The 17,886-nt window shown below is 44.3% G+C and overlaps 1 protein-coding gene across 2 annotated transcripts in view; it reads left to right on the forward strand.

The window, feature by feature from the left end:
• ATP6V1G3 (ATPase H+ transporting V1 subunit G3) overlaps nt 1-17,886 on the forward strand; it is a 100,976-nt gene that overhangs the window by 44,202 nt on the left and 38,888 nt on the right. The window contains exon 1 of one of the 2 annotated variants that reach the window (XM_053248538.1): nt 7,171-7,274. The exons of the other annotated variant lie outside the window; for it this stretch is intronic. The gene's annotated coding sequence lies outside the window, so the exon portion shown is untranslated. Of the gene's footprint in view, nt 1-7,170; nt 7,275-17,886 lie in introns of those variants that run through there. 2 annotated transcript variants of the gene reach the window in all.

Raw genomic sequence — 17,886 nt, forward strand, 5'->3', positions numbered from 1 at the left:
CCCCAGATTCCCCTTTACAAGTATTAGCACTGAACCGCTGAACTGGTTGGGTCACACGGACTGGACCGGCTGGTCGGTTTGACTGAACTGCTTCGGCATCACACAGTTCGGCTTGAATTTGATTCAAATTTGAGTCACACTGTGATTCTGGGTTCATGCACACCCCTACCTACACAGACACTCCAGGGGCAGGATTTAGCCAATCACTGCAAAGCTGTCTCTGGACATCAAAGGTTTTGCTTGCAATTTTTACCCAACACAAACTGAAGGGAGCTGCAAACCATAGGAACAATTGGCCTTCACTCAGCGGTAGAAGGATTTGGCTACAATGTGTGCAGCATCCTAACAGCATGCCTGGAAGTCTCGCCCCAGCACTGATGTGCTAATAAGCATCGCCTTTGCAATATTCTTCATGCTTATGGCTTTTGTCTGAGAGGCAAGCATCTCAGCCTTCCAAACATAGAAGCAATTGCCATCACTCTCATGGTGTTTGCCTCTTCAACTGCCACATGGCATACATGGAATTACCTCATTATCTCTGAATTTAAGGATAGAGACACATGACTTTTCAAACCATTCCCATCATACATTTTACAAAGTCTTATTTTGATGTAAGTGTAAGGACAGACCACAAAATCATGTGTCTGCCATAGCTCAGAGGGCTGCTGCCAGTCAGTGTAGACAATAATGAGCTAGATGGACCAATGGTCTGACTCAGGAACATAGGAAGCTGCCTTCCAGAGTCTCTACCCCTTTGCAGAGAGTGGAAATCTCTTCAAGAGTTGCTAGGTATTTTATTCCACTGCAAGCTTATAAAGACAGTTCACATGTAAATTTTTCATGTATGAGCTGTATTATAAGCATAGAGCAAAATAAAACAGCCACTAACTCTAGTGAAGAAGCATTGCTTATCAGGATATTTCTACTTCTTTCTGAAGGAGTGCAGTCAGACCAACTGTGTCTGTTTAAGAATTCCTTATCCTATTCCAAATTCTCTCTCTCTCTCTCTGTCTCTCTCTCTCTCTCTCTCTCTCTCTCACACACACACACACACACCAGCTACAATCCTAAACATAGTGACTGACATCCTGACTACTTAAGGAAATCGCATTGAAATTAAAAGGACAAGTTATGCATCATAACTGGTCCTTATTTCAATGCAACTTCCTCAAGTAAATTCAGTCAAGATGTCAGCCAATTGACATCTGAAAAAGTGACATTGAGCTTCAAGAAACTTACTTCGGGGTAAATATGCTTTGCATTGTGTTGTAATTCTTGAAAATCAGGTTACCGATTTTCTTCTTTTCTCAAAGGGTGAAGACCTTGCCAAACAGAGCGTTCTCCATTTCATGCAGACCTTGTGAATTCAGCATTCTCCATTTTCACACCTGTAAAGAAAAAGAGCTTTTGATTTTCAAGAGATCATGGGCATTTTATTCTGTTCCATGATTCTAAAAACAGCTCAATTCACATATCAGAGACGAGAATGGAGATGCTGAATTCTTTGTCTGCTAAACGTTACATCCCTTTGTAAAGAAGAAAAGAAGCGGTGTACTCACTTAAACTTACCTTTAATCAGCAAGTGAGGTCTGGCTGGTCTTCTCTTTGTCCCAGACAACCCTGTATGCTCTGAGCTTTATTCTTCGGTGAATGAAATTGGGGAAAGGGGGCACAAAGCAGCACTTTCTTCTCTGCTGCTGACACAGCTTGGAAGCCACCTGCCTGACCAGACAACCTGACCAGAGCAAGAAGTGGTCATCCAGAGCCTTCAGACACACACTTTGAAATGCAAATGGATGACTCTGGCTGGTGCCTCTAGTGGCAGAACTGCTGCACTGAAGAGAATTGGGATGTTGGCTCAGGTGCTGCTCTTCCAACCCACCTAAATAGCAGGAGAAGCACATGTGCACTCTGCTGTCTCTTAACTTCTGGGCCTCAAGCAGCTGGCCTGGTTACCAGCAGGCTCCACTGGATGATGACCTTGCTCCATCTCTATTCAAAGAGCCATTCTGCCACTTCTCCATGATCTGGCCCTACTACACCCTTGCTGTTCACTTAATAATATCTATCTGCTTATACCTTACAATCCATCTCATAAAAGAGCCTTACCCTCACCCTCCCCACCACCATTTACTTTAAGGTGGTCTCAGTGGTACACTGCATCCAATGTCACAAAAGCATCACAAGTCAGGGAGGGTGCCGATCATCATGAAGACATCTGATGCTCAGTCCCAAATTACATTTTTAAGATTGAGAAATGGAATTAAGCATCCCCCACCCCCAGTTTAGGATTTATTTCAGATTTAAATTATGTGGATCTACATTAGGGTTGCCACCTTTTAACCTTTCATTTGATAAGCACTCCAGGCCTTCAGTATGCATTGAAATGACAGACACAGGCAGACCTTTATTTCATTATTAACCCTAATTTTTGAATAACCATATCTGTACTAACATGGTATCTAGTAACATTATTTTATTTGATTACTAGTAGGTGAGGCCCAGCATTGCCTGGGCAAAGCCATTCAGATTACACTTATAGGAAAGTTCAAGCAATTAAATATATGCCATAGAATTTTTTTATTAAGTAAGTGAAAAGTGGAAGTAAGTGAAAAGTTTGAAATTTGTAGGATTTCAGCTTCAATAGAATTATTTATTCTATTTAATAATGACTATACAGTAAATTTAAACAACTGTGCATCTGAATCTGAGAAGATCTGCTTTTCTTGGGCATTTTGTCATTTTGGAATTATTGATCTGATTACTGAGTGTTAAAAATCTGTTGAGAACAATAACACTTAAAATATAAAGATTAATTCAGAATTTCTGGAAAAATAATTTTAAAAAAATATTTAAACATTTCCCCAAGCAAGTGCTGGTGCTATTTAAATTCAGCTAATTTGAATGGCAGGGTTGTTCAGGCAAAATTTGGTATCTGTACATCATTGGGAAGTATGACTTTCTTTTGCACAAACATATTCTTCACAATATAAAATAGTATATGTGTACATTAATTACATAATTGGAAAAACATCACTAATGTTTAGTTGGTAGACTGTCAGACTTAAATACAGGACTGCTGGATTCATCTCTCCATTCAGTTATGGATGAAGCTCACCATCCATAAAAAAGCAGACCATTAGTCTATCTAGCTCAGTATTGTCTTCACAGACTGGAGGCGGCTTCTCTAAGGTTGCAGGCAGGAATTTCTCTCAGCCCTATCTTGGAGATGTCAGGGAGGGAACTTAGGACCTTCTGCATGCAAGCATGTAGGTGCTCTTCCCATCCCCTAAAGATAATATTTTACAGTGCTCAGACATGTAGTCTCCCATTCAAATGCAAACCAGGGTAGACCCTGTTTAGCCAAGAGGGCAATGCAAGCTTGCTACCACAAGACCAGCTCTCCTCCCACTACTGGGAAGGATTTCCTAGAACCTTCCTGTTCTTGCGGCAGCATTGTAAGTGCAAAAGCCAAAAGGAGACCTTCTCTTGTGCTGGCTTGGTGCAGCCTGGCTTCCTTTGAGATGAAGCTCATGGGAGGGGCTGTCAGTGCATTGCCCTCCCATGGTGGCTGCAAGTCATGGTCTCTGTGTTTCCTCTTCCCACCCAGATGCTCTTAGGAAAGAACTGTGAAGGCCTTGCTGAAGCTCAGCATCATGCTCAGCAACAGAAAAGAATTGTGTTCCAAGAACCAAACAGGATGTGGTAGGAGTTAAAGTCAGAGACACTGCCAGATTAGGTGGAGAAACAGCATGCCGAAGGAGCCCCAGTAGTGCAGGAAAAAGCAGCATTCGTAGAAATGAAACTTCACAATGTGTACATTTTCTAAGCTTCTCTCGCAACATGACATACTTTAATCCATTTGAAGAAGCCCTCATAGTTAAAACAATAGCAATAGTTGGCCTCATTTTGATATCACTCACACACACACACACACACACACACCCCAAAAACACACCACAGGTGTTTGCACAACCTTCCCTGGCTTTGATAACTTTCACACCAAACAAAAGGAAAGGACACACAAACACCCCCTCCAGGTGTACTCTTTGGCATCCTGTTGATTTTGCTCTTTCATCATTGCATCGAGTCTGAAGCTTTCCATCTGCATTCTGAACAAAGCTTGCCACTGATCACTCTCCCCGGTTTGTGAAGTTTCTAAAGCAGCACTAAATGACTTACTCCCAGACAATGCTGCTGTTGTGGCTTCAAAGTATGTGCATGTATGCATGCTAATGATGTGCATAAAGGAAAGCCACAGTTTGTATGGAGAATTGCTTGTGACACAATTCCTCTACCCCAGATTAACCCAGAATAGGTGTCAGAAATAGACTGGGGTATCCAGAAAGGTAGCCTCCCTCCACCTCCCAGCATGATGTAGTGGTTAGAGTGCTGGACTAGGACTGGGGAGACCCGAGTTCAAATCCCCACCCAGCCATGATACTTGCTGGGTGATTCTGGGCCAGTCATTTCTCTCTCAGCCTAACCTACTTCACAGGGTTGTTGTGAGGAGAGACTTAACTATGTACACTGCTCTGGGCGCCTTGGAGGAAGAGCGGAATATAAATGTTAAAAATAATAATAACTAGCTTAACCCGTGCTGGGTATCTGCATGCTAGTACTTGATTGCCCCCCTCACCCCCTGCCACAGCCTCCCTCACCTCAGAGATCTCTCCACCCTCACCTGAGCAGCACTCTTGCTCCTCTTCCTCCATCCAGTTGCTTCCATCTCTCTCACCCCTCTTGGTCACTCCTCCATCCCTTTACTCCATCCCCCTCAAACTGCTTGGTCATGGCTGTAGCATGGCTGCGGCATATTGGCCAAGCTGCAGTCCCCTATCCCCAGACCTCCTCACTCTCACTGAGCCCCGCTCCTGCTCCTGTTGACCGGGCCTTTCCTCACTGCTGCCACCACCATGGCCGTGCGTTCCTCTCAGCCTGCTGACAGGCCTGGGCTCATCCCTTGCCTGCCTGCCACCTTCTGCCAATGGCCTTGGTAGCCCCAAACAGCAGCAGTGGTTTTGACTCCTGTTGACTGGGGCCTTCCTTGCTGCTGCTGCTGCTGCTGCTGCCATGACCACTCATTCCCCTCAGGCCACTGACAGACTCGGGCCCATCCCTTGCCCTCCCTTCTTTCTCTCTCCTCCACTCTCTCTTCATCTCTGTTTTTCTTCCACTCTCTCTTTTTTTCCTCCCTTCTTACTCTCCCCCCCTTCCTGAGTGAACAGATCTTGTTCATCTTGTTTCCTCATCTAATATACACAACAGCAGCCTCCTTCTCCTGAAGGGGCTCTTTCCTCCCTCACAACCCCTCTCTTCACAGAACCCTGCCCACTATTCTTTTAGATAGATAGATAGATAGATAGATAGATAGATAGATAGATAGATAGATAGATGATAGATAGATTCCTCTCCTCTACAATCAAGAACATCTTCCAACCAGTAACAGTTTCATTCCAACTGACTGTAACCATCACAGGCTCTTCTTTTCTATCTGCATATGGAATCCCCACTGCACAATCACTATGGTGCCACAGGCTCCTCCTCCCTATCTGTATATGGAATCCCCACTGTCCAATCACCATGGTGCTACTGCTCTCACAGGTACCTCCTCCATATTTGCATATGGAATCCCCACTGCCCAATCACCACAGTGCTTCTGCTTGCAAACTCTCGCGAGAGCTGCTGCACACAGGATAATCCACAGATACACCTTAGAGAATTATATATATAGAAAATCCCAGTACAAACAAAACTTTAAGAAAAAGAACAGGGATAATGGCAACAAGAGATCACTTGGTTCTTTTCCAGGCATGGTATGGAGCAGTGATGGCCACTTTGTGGCCCATGAGCTAGAGCCCATTCCAAAGCAACTTCAGCCCAGTTCAGACTTTATGTTGTGCCTGCATTCAGATATCTGTACACACCTACTCACATACATATTTGTGTGTGGAAGATCTTTTATCAGTGTTTTGTGGATCGAAGAGCACACAATTCTACACATGAAGCTCTTACTTGTAGGTGATGCCAACTGTACCACCTGAGCCTCAACATTTGTGAAGGAGTCATATTGTTCACCACCATCCCCAGACTAGTGTCTGGAGAACAGAGTACCTCTCAAGAACACAAAAACTGGCCATATCTGCTTTGAAGGAAATACATTTTTGAATCTGGATTCTAGAATCCACTGGAATGGCCACTAATCCTCTGATGCCTGCCATGGGTCAATGAACAACAACAACAAATATTTATATACTGCTTTTCAACAAAAGTTTTCAAAGCACTTTACATAGAGAAATAATAAATAAATAAATAAAGATGGCTCCCTGTCCCCAAAGGGCTCACAATCTAAAAAGAAACATAAGATAGACACCAGCAACAGCCACTGGAGGTACCATGCTGGGGGTGGATAGGGCTAGTTACTCTCCCCCTGCTAAACAGAGAGAATCACCATGTTAAAAAGGTGCCTCTTTGCCCAGTTAGCTGGGGTGAAGTGATTGGCCCCATCACTGAGCTGACGTTGGAGGATGTCCCTGCATCCTTACAGAATCTCATCTTTCACTTTTACCATCACAGCTCCACTGCCCACCGATGTATCTGACTGTGATCCTGAGCTGCCTGCTCAGATATCTGTTGATAATTACACATTACAGTATATGTTGCCCCCTGATTTGTTGTGATCTGACTATCTGCATGGCAGTAGAGGTAATTAATGTCATTGTCACATCCAGAATTATGCATCCAGTCTTCATATGTTGAATTCTACATGGAATGGATATCATATATATATATATATATATAGAGAGAGAGAGAGAGAGAGAGAGAGAGAGAGAGAGAGAGAGACATGGATTTTTGACCATCCCTGTAACAAAAATGGAACTAGCCACAACTGAATAAGAATAGTCTTCATCAGAAGCCACACAAGCAGCTTGGGTGGTGAGCTCAGCAGTTAATTTGCATCCATTATATAAGGAGGATAAGTCTCCTACATATAAAATTTTCAAAGCAAAGGCAGTCTGGGCTTTAAAAATGTCAATATTTTTACAGTTGCATAATTTAGAATTCAAACTGCATGGTTTATGGAGTGACACACATCGTAGTTCTGTGATACTTTATTGCCATATTTGTCGTTTGCAACGAGAGAGTCTTGCAATCTTTTGGCAAATAACTGAAGAATGGAAAAGAGTGAAATCCATCTCTTTATCTTCTGAGGGTTTTCCAAGCTCCCCAGATAAATGATGTTACCCTGGTGTTGTGCCACTAAGAACATGAAGGTAAGGTTTAGCTGTAAACTTCAGAAAAGTTTGAACAGTTTAGTGGTGAAATTCTCGTAATATTGAATTAATTTGGATTGATGTTAGATTTTATCTAAACAGCGACAGATAAAGGTGTTACAACAGCTGGCTTCCCATTCCCTAATTAGGCACTCTATTGGTTAGTAGTCCAGAATGGTTAGTTGTTAAGAGATAGTCTCCTAATGCATCTCTGTGTTTGAGTGATATAAATCAAAGCTTTGGTGGTCAAGCATTGACTGTATTTATTATATTTAATCTGCCCTATGCATTGCAACAGGTAATATTTGTCAGATCTTTGCCTTTGTAAAAAGAAAAAAGATTGTTTTCTTCCAGGGAGATAAGTTTCTGAAGTCCTCTTCGAGCATATTGTTGTATTCTATCCAGTAATCTTTTGTGTTTTGTTGTTTGGAAATTTGTCCCAGGGGATCCTGTAGAGAGTGTGGGGGGTGGAGTCAGAAAGGAAAAGTGAGGGGAAAGAGAAGGAGAAAATGGAGTTATTTCTGAAATAAAGTCTTAGTTAAAGCCACATAAGATTGTTTTGTGTTTATAAGGGAAGCAGTTATAAAACATGTCTTTCAACGCTCACACTAAACATCTGCCATTTAACTCATTAAGAGGAGACCGTGCAAGATCTTGTTTTACCTACTTCTGAAGACTACTGCATCCGAAATGCTGTCAGTACAATACGCGTTGTAAATAAGTTCCATTTTGGATAATCAGGTTGAGGCTTTCCCTCTTTTCTGGTTTTTTGTTGCTCTCCTCCTTGTTCGAATGATGTACCCATTGAGCAGATACTCTTCCCCCACTGAACAAAGGCAGCAGACAGAAGGGTGTGTGTGTGTAAAGAAACAGAAGAGACAGACGCTCCATTCACATGTTATGCTCAACACTTTTACAATGGATGTACAGTACAGTATACACAGGTTCACATCTATACACTGGTACAGTTGTTAAGAGTTGTGCCAATGTGTCCAGGCATTAGAGATGGGTGAGAAGGGTACAAGCACATGAAGGAGGCAATGGTCAGACCTCTTCTTAAGAAGCCTTTCCTGGACCCCTTAGCAATGGATAGTTATAGGCCAATATTCAATCTCCCATGGTTAGGAAAGGTGATTGAGAGGATGGTGGCTAACTAGCTCCAGGCAGTTTTGGAGGAAACCGATTATCTAGACTCATTACAAACTGGCTTTCGAACTGGCTATGGAGTTGAGACAGCCTTGGTCGGCCTGATGGATGACCTTTTTCGGGGAATTGACAGAGGGAGTGTGACTCTAGTGGTTCTTTTGGATGTCTTAGCAGCATTCTATATACCTTACAGTGGTTCTGCTCCTATCTCTCAGGTAGATTCCAGATGGTGGAACTTGGTGACAGTTGCTCCTTAAAACTGGAGCTGTTTTATGGAGTCCCTCAGGGCTCCATTCTGTCACCAATGCTTTTTAATATCTACATGAAACCACTAGGTGAGGTCATCAGGAATTTTGGTACTGGGTGTTATCTGTATGCTAATGACATCCAAATCTATTTCTCCTTTTCCTCTGCATCATCAGGAAATGGTGTTCATTTAATGCCTAAATGCCTGCCTACAGGCAGTAATGGGCTGGATGAGGAATAACTAATTGAAACTGAATCCAAGCAAGACGGAGGTACTCATTGTAGGGGTTCAGAATCTGAGGGATGAGTTAGATCTTCCTGTGCTGGATGGGGATACATTCCCCCAGAAGTAGCAGGTATGGAGCTTGGGAGTACTCCTGGACCCAGGTCTCACCATGGTATCTCAGGTGGATGCTATGGCTAGGCGTGCTTTCTGTCAGCTTCAGCTGATTTGACAGCTGCGTCCATTCCTTGAAGAGGACGACCTCAAAACAATGGTGCATCAGCTGGTAATCTCCAGGCTTGACTATTGCAATGTGCTCTACATTGGGCTGCCTTTGTACGTAGTTCAGAAACTTCCGTTACTTCAAAATGCAGCAGCCAGATTGGTCTCTGGGGCAACCCGGAGAGACCTGTTTTGAAACAGCTGTACTGGCTGCTGATATGTTTCTGGGCATATACAAAGTGCTGGTTATTACCTCTAAAGCCCTGAATGGCTTAGGTCCAGGTTATCTTAGAGACAACCTTCTTCTGCATGATCCTCACTGCAAGTTAAGGTCATCTGAAGAGGTCCATCTCCAGCTACCACTGGTGCATCTGGTGGTGACTCAGAGGCAGGCCTTCTCTGTAGCTGCTCCTGGTCTGTGGAATGCACTCCCTGAAGAAATCCAAAATTTGAATTATTTATTGGCCTTCAGGAGAGCCCTCAAAACCTATCTGTTTGGCCTGGCCTTCCAGGGTTTTTTAATTGTTGTAAATTTTTGTAACCTGGTTTTTAAAAACAGTTTTGAATGTTTTGATTGTTATTGTTTTATGGGGTTTTATCATCTCTGTTTTTAACTGTTAATCAATTTTAATTGTTTTGTTTTAATGTAAACTGCCCTGAGACATTTTGGAAGGGTGGTACAGAAATTGAATGAATGAATGTCTGGCCAAATTAACAACAAGAAGCAGCACACAGATAAATGCACCCAAGGTGTCTTCTGTAAGAAAGAGGACATTGGAAGGCAGCCTGTTCTTATTAACCTCAGTGAAAAGACCTCCCCCTGGCAGTGCCCATAACTGCACTGACAGTGAGAGTGTTAAACAGGGCAATTAAAAGTGTAAAACCAGACCAGGAAAATCCCTGATTGGACTACACCACAAGTGCAGGCTGATAAGACAAATATTCCAAAGCAAGTCAAGAAATTGGCCGCCAAGGCACCCCCATGCCCAGAGCACCCCTCTGCTCCCAACCTTCCCACACCCAGCTAGCGGGTTTGCCAGCTGGGAGTGTGAGGCATGGCCCTCTCCTTCCCATCCAGCTGGCTCCGGGGCAGGCTTTTCCCTTTGCCTTGCTCTTAGCAAGGCAGAGAGCTCTGCAACGAAACGCTGGCTGGGAAGGATCTCCAGTGGCCACTCCCCCTGCATCCACACCAGATACAGTGGGTATGGTCAGTGCCTGGATGGGATTATTGAGCCCCATTGCAAAGTTTCCCTACCACAGTCAGCAGTTCATTGAATCGCTGATTGGGAGCTCCTCTCTGTGAGGCAGAGAAAGGAGCTTCCAGTCAGTGATTCAATGAACCGCTGACTGAGGAGAGGAGACTTTGCAACAGGGCTAAAAGCCCCGTCTTGCCACAGACAACGCCCCCTACATCTGACGTGGATGCAGGGGGCACGGATTGGGCATGTCCATGCTAATGTGTGTGCAGTAATCAATAAAGAAGGGAGTCGCTGGCGGGACCTTGCCCCATGGCCACCAGCAAGCTTCCTATATGCTTTTGTTGAAGCAATACCCCCCTTCAGCCGAGTAATGTAAGCTGCCATATACTGAGTCAGACCCTTGGTCTATCTAGCTCAGTATTGTCTACACAGACTGCAGTGGCGTCTTCAAGGTTGCAGGCAGGAATCTCTCTCAGCCCTATCTTGGAGAAGCCAGGGAGGGAACTTGGAACCTTCTGCTCTTCCCAGAGCGGCTCCACCCACTGGTGGGAATATCTTACAGGGCTCACACTTCTAGTCTCCTTTTCATATGCAACCAGGGTGGACCCTGCTTAGCTAAGGGAATGTCATGCTTGCTACCACAAGACCAGTTCTCCTCTCCAAGCTTTACCTCCCATCCACAAAAGGGTGTATACCATCTTTCCCAAAGAGCTCATGCCTAGGGAAATGGATTTCTGGTTGATGAAAGAATACTCTCCCATGCCAGGAGAGTGTCTTAGCAATCTCCACATTGATCTTCTTTCTGGCCCTATTAAAGGCACCATTGTCACAGGCACCCAGCCACTGAACATTTCAACGAAACGAAACAAAGAACCAGGGCAGAACAACATAAATGTGTTCAAGTAACTGACTACTTGAGATATGAGATACTCTTGCCCAAACAACTGGAGAACTGGTGTTTGGGCATTATCCTTGAGAATGTCGGCTTCCAGTCAGCAACCCAGGTGGGGATCCCAGCAATTCTGTGACACCCAGAAAGGAATGCTGTGCCCAATAATCCAGATGGCCACAGGTCTGATTCACTCACCTAAACAGAACAGAACAAGTTAGTATCAAGAAAGGCATAACTAGTACAGACCCTTCCTAGTGTAAAGTATAAAGGCACTAGAAGTCTGTCACCCAATGTGCTTCAGGGCTTATTTGCTGGGCCCCTTGGCCACGGCTACTGACTCAGCCCCAATTCTGAATGAATGAGAACAAAAACAACTAGGGGGAAGGCCAGACACAAGCAGGGATCTCAAAACAAAAATGGGCAAAAGAAACTGAAACTGAGTTAGGGAAGTTCCATTTTGATGTAATGGAAAAAGATCCAAACCACAAGGTCTTATGTAATCTCTGACAACAAGGGCTAGACAGAGATTTACTATCTCACCACCCCTTAGGGCCTAGGCTGATGAAGTTACTCTTACTCATCTGATCTGTTTTTGGAAAATAGATTTTCAGTATTAGTTTGGTCCCTGAAGAGAAACATCCTCACTGAGACACAGAGGGGAAAATAGCGCCTAGGGCAAACACTGAAATTGCGCCCCCTGTCCAAGCATCTGACACCCATCTTTCAGATAACTTTACCATAATATCAGCTGAAAAATACAAGTCAAGCTCGTTAATCTTTTAATATTTCAAAAACTATTTAGCAGTGGACTTAGCCAGACCAAAAAATGCTGGAAAACTACAAATTTCAGTATGTGGGGGCTCATGAAATACCCAAATACTATGTGGAGATGTACTTGGAAAACTAAACAGAAGTGCCTGTCTAATTCTCTACTATGCAGATACTCTGTAAATAATTAAAGGATATGCAGAGTAAACTGTGTCACTGCTTGGAATATATTCTAGTCTTTCAGAAAGACAGTTAAAATGAGAGAAAGAGAGCAAGAAACTCCCAGTGGGCCTTAATATTAAGGGTTTCACACTGATTCAAAGACAAACTCACCATTAATAGCCATATTAGCAAGACATCACATTTAACTCACTTATCACAAGAAGCAAAGTAAGAGCAAATGAATACAATCCTAGCTCATAAGCATCAGCTCAGTATTCACAAGCCCTGATTCTCTGTACATAGTGCCAATCTGAATATGTGTACAGTGTCTTATATCATATTTTTTTATTATTATTTTTACCCGTAGCCCCTTTGGGGGGCTTCCTAAAGGCTGGGGGGGGGTTGTCAAAGATTCCCCCTCACCCCACTGGCCTCTAGGGCCTCGCAGGGACCATTTGAGCATGTGCAGTGGCCGTTTTTTTAAAAAAAATTTTTAAGGCCACTGAAAACAAAATGGCCACCGTGCATGCTCAAATGGCCTCTGAAAAGCCTGGCATGACCTAGAGCCTCACAGAGGCCATTTGAGCATGCACAGTGGCCATTGGGGTTTTGGCAGCCATTTAAATTTTTTTTTCACAAAATGGCACCCCCCTTCAAGTGGTGCCCGGGGCACGTGCCCTGCCTGCCCTACCCCTAGATACGCCCCTGCTGAGACATCTGTTAGAAACATCAGACTTTGAACAGGGAAGGAGCTCACTCAGACAGAGGGCCCCACCAAACAAGAGTAAGAAGGCTGATCCAAAAAGGCAAACTTCAAAGGGAGAGCCACCAATTAGTGACAAAGCCACACTGATTCTCAGGAGTGAGGGAACATCCAAAAGTACAACTGGAACTCAGAGGCATCCTGCCTTTGAGGCTGGAGGTGGCCTACACTCCTCCAACTAGTAGCCGTTGATAAACCTCTCCTCCATGAAGTTATCCAAACCCTTCTTAAAGCCATCCAAGTTGTTGGCTGTCACTACATCTTGTGGCAGAGAATTCCACAAGTTGATTATGCGTTGTGTGAAAAAGTACTTCCATTTGTTGGTCCTAGATTTCCTGGCAATCAATTTCATGGGACGACCCCTGATTCTAGTGTTCTAGTGAGAGGGAGAAGAATTTTTCTCTATCCACTTTCTCCATACCATGCATGATTTTATAGACCTCTATCATGTCTCCCCACAGTCACCTTTTTTCTAAACTAGATAGCCCCAGGTGTTATAGCCTTGCCTCATAGGAAAGGTGCTCTAGGCCCCTGATCATCTTGGTTGCCCTCTTCTGCACCTTTTCCAGTTCTACAATGTCCTTTTCAAGATGTGGTGACCAGAATTGTTTGCAGTACTCCAGGTGTGGCCACACCATCATTTTGTATAAGGGGATTATAATAGTAGCCGTTTTATTTTCAGTCCCCTTCCTAATGATCCCTAGCATGGAATTGGCCTTTTTCATAGCTGCTACACATTGAGTCGACACTTTCAGTGAGCTGTCCACCACAACCCCAAGGTCCCTCTCCTGGTCAGTCACCGACAGCTCAGATCACATCAGCATATACTTGAAGTTGGGTTTTTTTATTCCAGTGTGTATCACTTTACACTTGCCAACACTGAAGCACATTTGCCATTTTGTTGCCCACTCACTCAGTTTGGAGATATCCTTTTGGAGCTTCTCACAATTTCTTTTGGATTTCACTACCTGAAAGAGTTTGGCATCATCTGCAAATCTGGCCACCTTGCTGCTTACCCCTACTTAAAGCACTAGTCCCAGTACACATCCCTGGGGGACCCCACTTCTTACTTCCCTCCATTGTGAAAACTCCGCATTTATCTCTGTTTCCTGTCTTTCAACCAATTAGCAATCCACACATGTACTTGTCCACTTATTCCATGACTGCTAAGTTTCCTAAGGAGTCTTTGATGAGGAACTTTGTGGAAAGCTTTCTAGAAGTCCAGGTATACTATGTCAACTGGATCACCTTGATCCACACACTTGTTGACACTATCAAAGAAGTCCAAAAGGTTGGTGAGACAAGATTTACTTTTGCAGAAGCCATGCTGGTTCTCCCCCAGCAGGGCCTGTTCTTCTATGTGCTTTATAATTTTTTCCTTGAGGATGCTTTCCATCAATTTGCCTGGAATGGATGTTAAGCTAACTTGCCTGTAATTTCCCGGATCACCCCTGGATCCCTTTTTGAAAATTGGTGTTACATTTGCTACTTTCCAGTCCTCTGGTACAGAGCCTGATTGCAGGGATAAGTTATATATTTTGGCAAGAAGGCCAGCAATTTCACATTTGAGTTCTTTTAGGACTCTTGGATAGATGCCATCTGGCCCTAGCGATTTGTTAGTTTTCAGTTTTTCCATACAGTTTAAAACATCTCTTGTCACTTTTATCTGACTCAGTTCTTTAGCCGCCATCCCCCAAAAGTTTGCTTCAGGAGCAGGTATATGCTCTGCATCCTCTGCCGTTAAGATGGACACAAAGAACTCATTGAGCTTCTCTGCAACCTCCATATCCTCTTTACTAATCCCTTTCACTCCCTCATTGTCTAATGGTCCAACAGCCTCCCAGGCAGGTTTCCTGCTTCTGATGTATTTAAAAAATTTTTGTTATTCCCCTTGATACTTTTAGCTAAACGTTCCTCAAACTCTCTTTTCGCCTCCCTTATTGTCACCTTGCATTTCTTTTGCCACCTTGCATTTCACTGCCACACTCAACTTTAGTCGATTTTTTGTAATTGTTTTTATCTGCCGTATTCGACTTTACTCTGCATTGTTAAAAAACATTTTCTTTGGCTCGGTGAGCAACTAAACTAGAAACTACTAAACTATGTATCTGAAGTAAAAAGGCATTAATTTGCGAAAGATTACTGTAAAGAGCAGTACAAAATATCGATAAACCTTCACGTAAAAGATGGTTGTGTGTTATGATGTCTGACCTTGAAGATGAAATATTTTTCTCAATCATTCATTCTGTTGCAGCTATTTATAAGAAATTATAGGCAGTGGAACTGTCTTGTTTTACCTTAAAAAATCTAGAAGAAAACTTTTTAAAATTTAAATAACTATTAAGGTATAAGTACATAATTTGCTTGAGTCTTAATGTCTTGTCAGTTAAGCAATGGAGGGAGCCGAGGGCGGGCAACATTGCTGGGCTGTGCTTAGGGCATCAGTTGCCCTTAATCCAGCCCCGGGGTGGGTGGTGGTGTCGCCCCTACTGAATGCTCTCCTCATCCTCCTTGTTGCTGCAGCCATCAGCGGCAAGCAAGCACCTGTACCTCAATGGACTATACTTTTGGCTCACGGGGTGGCTCATGACCCAGGCCTTCAGCAGTTTCTGCTTGGTGCCCTAGGCTCTAGTGGATGGGCCAGAAGTGCGAAAACACTTCCCCGATGTGTTAAATTCCCAGCACATTAGTTTGATGTGTCCCTTAGCCTGTCCAGCCTTCCCTGTTTCTGCCTTCTGAGCAGTCCCCACTGAAAGCAAAGGATCACTATCAGCCTTTTTGCCTGAGGATGACCTGTCTTGATACATAACATCAGGCATGGCTTGGGTGTGCTCACTGTCCTTCCCACAGAAGAGACACTGCACATGTAGAAAAGTTCATCATAGGGCACCCACATAAGAATCATAAGCCCTGTGAATGATGTCTAAATATTTAACTGGGAATGGTGCCTGCCAAGGCTGTGCTTGGATTATTACTGCCATGTATGTGGTACAGTCCGAAAGGCAATTGTCCCAATTCTTTTCAGAAGAGTTGGAATTCTTTATCAATTATTTTCAGACAACAAGGTCCACATACTCCTCATGTCAGCTTTTCTCTTTCATGGTCTGCTGCAAATGGTGGCCTGGGGTGCAGATATCTCCATGTAAGGGTTGCTGTGGGAGAACTAATTACCCCAACTAAGCAATTTCACTGAACCGGGGACCAGATGGTCCAGAAAATAGGTCCAATTTCCCATAAATGGGTCTACAAACCACACTCCTGAGATGGGCCCTGGGACAACTGGGGGATTATCTGCTGAGGGTTGCACTGTGCTGACATTGAGAGGAGCAGGCAAAGGCTGTGCTGCTCCGGCACTGAGAGGAGTTACTCCTGCTGTTCTGAGATCTGGGCTGCTCTGTTTTGGCCATTGGCCGTAAATCAAGTATCTATCAATCTGGCTGATCCTTGACTGCCCCAAGATGTTAAATAATGGCCCGAAGACCTGGCGTCCTGGTACTGCACCACCACACTTGAAGCAACGGAATGAGAAGTGGAAACCACCGTGGCCCCAGAGGCAGCTACCTTGCCTGTTTGCGAGACACCACTGGGACTGGGCACTCTGCTTGTAGCCTTGGCTGTGGCAGAGAGCGGACTCAAATGCTGAGCCCACAAAAAATAGGGGTAGTGGCCGGCAGTTGGTGAAGGCCAGGTGCAATTAAGTCGTGATGTGGGTGGCAGTAGGCTGAATGCTAAAAGGAGGGAGGCTCATGCCTGATGGAGTAATGATGTAGACTCCTTGCTCACTGACTGCCCTTTCAATCCAATGGTCATCCCATGGCAGTACCTCCGAGGTCTGAGCCCACACCAGGTCATTTTGTGTCCAATAAAAGGAGTAGGGAACTGGGGGTGTTGTCCTCCAGCTGGGTGAACCTGTATTAAGAGGGAGTCAGTAACTGATGAGGAGGCCCACCACCCTACAGCCCTTTCAGGGTGCTCAAGTGAGTGCTGACCTCTCCCAGAAGGGTGAAGAACCTCTTGGGTTGGATCCCTCTGGAGGGAGCTGTGTTTGCAGCGCCAGCCAGCAAGCAGTCCAGCCCACCAGCCGAGACGCAACTCACACCACAAAGTGTTGTCTGCGCCTGCGGCCCTCTCCTCCAGATGCTGCAACAGGGCATGGACCTCCAACAGGAGCATCTGGAGCTTCAAATCATTTGGACAATCCACTGGTGAAGCTGGAGTAGTAGACAGAGATCTTCGCTTCTTCAGAACCATAACCAGGCAAGCCAAGCCATTCAAAATACCAAATAGGGGCCCTAGCTAACCTGGTGCAAATGCCTTTGAGATAAGTAAAGTTAGATAAACAAATGTCCAGCCAGGGCCCCCAGTGGACTCAAATCCACTGCAACACAGGCGCTACATATATAAGCCTCAGTACTCAGTCAAAGAACAAGCAGTCCCCAGATGAACTCGCACAACCCCAGATTAAATTCCACAGCAGAACAGAGCACATAATGTTTGGGTCAGGAGGCCTGGACTGCTCCTGCCATGTTCTTTTCTCAGGCAGCTGGTTTGATGGGACAACTAGTTACTGTGCATCAGAAGACAACTGGTATGAAGTGGTTATTGCTCAATTTATTTTTACTTTTGTTTTCTCTTTTGGATTTTTATCTCCCAAGGAGGTAAAAAGAGAGCTGCTTCCAGCTTTAACAGCAGTCTGTCTCAACCACACTGCATTTGCTATTTTCTCCAGCTGATCTACACTTCCCTACTTCTGCCTTAAATGCAGTAATTTTTTTTTTAATGATGCCAGTAACTCCTCTAAAAATAGAAGCTGCTCTCTATTCTCTCTCACATCTGCTGGTGTGTCATGGGAAATAGAGAGCTGAAGTAGGTGCTGACCTCACTTGACAGCTATAGCTAATAGCTGTTAGCTGTTTTTGACCACATAGGAAAAGGCTTTGTTGCTTTTGATATCTAGGCCTGGTTCACACTATAGTTCAAAATCCAGGTTT

The sequence above is a fragment of the Hemicordylus capensis genome, chromosome 4, assembly GCF_027244095.1.
Source record: "Hemicordylus capensis ecotype Gifberg chromosome 4, rHemCap1.1.pri, whole genome shotgun sequence".
NCBI classification, from domain to species: Eukaryota; Metazoa; Chordata; class Lepidosauria; order Squamata; family Cordylidae; genus Hemicordylus; species Hemicordylus capensis.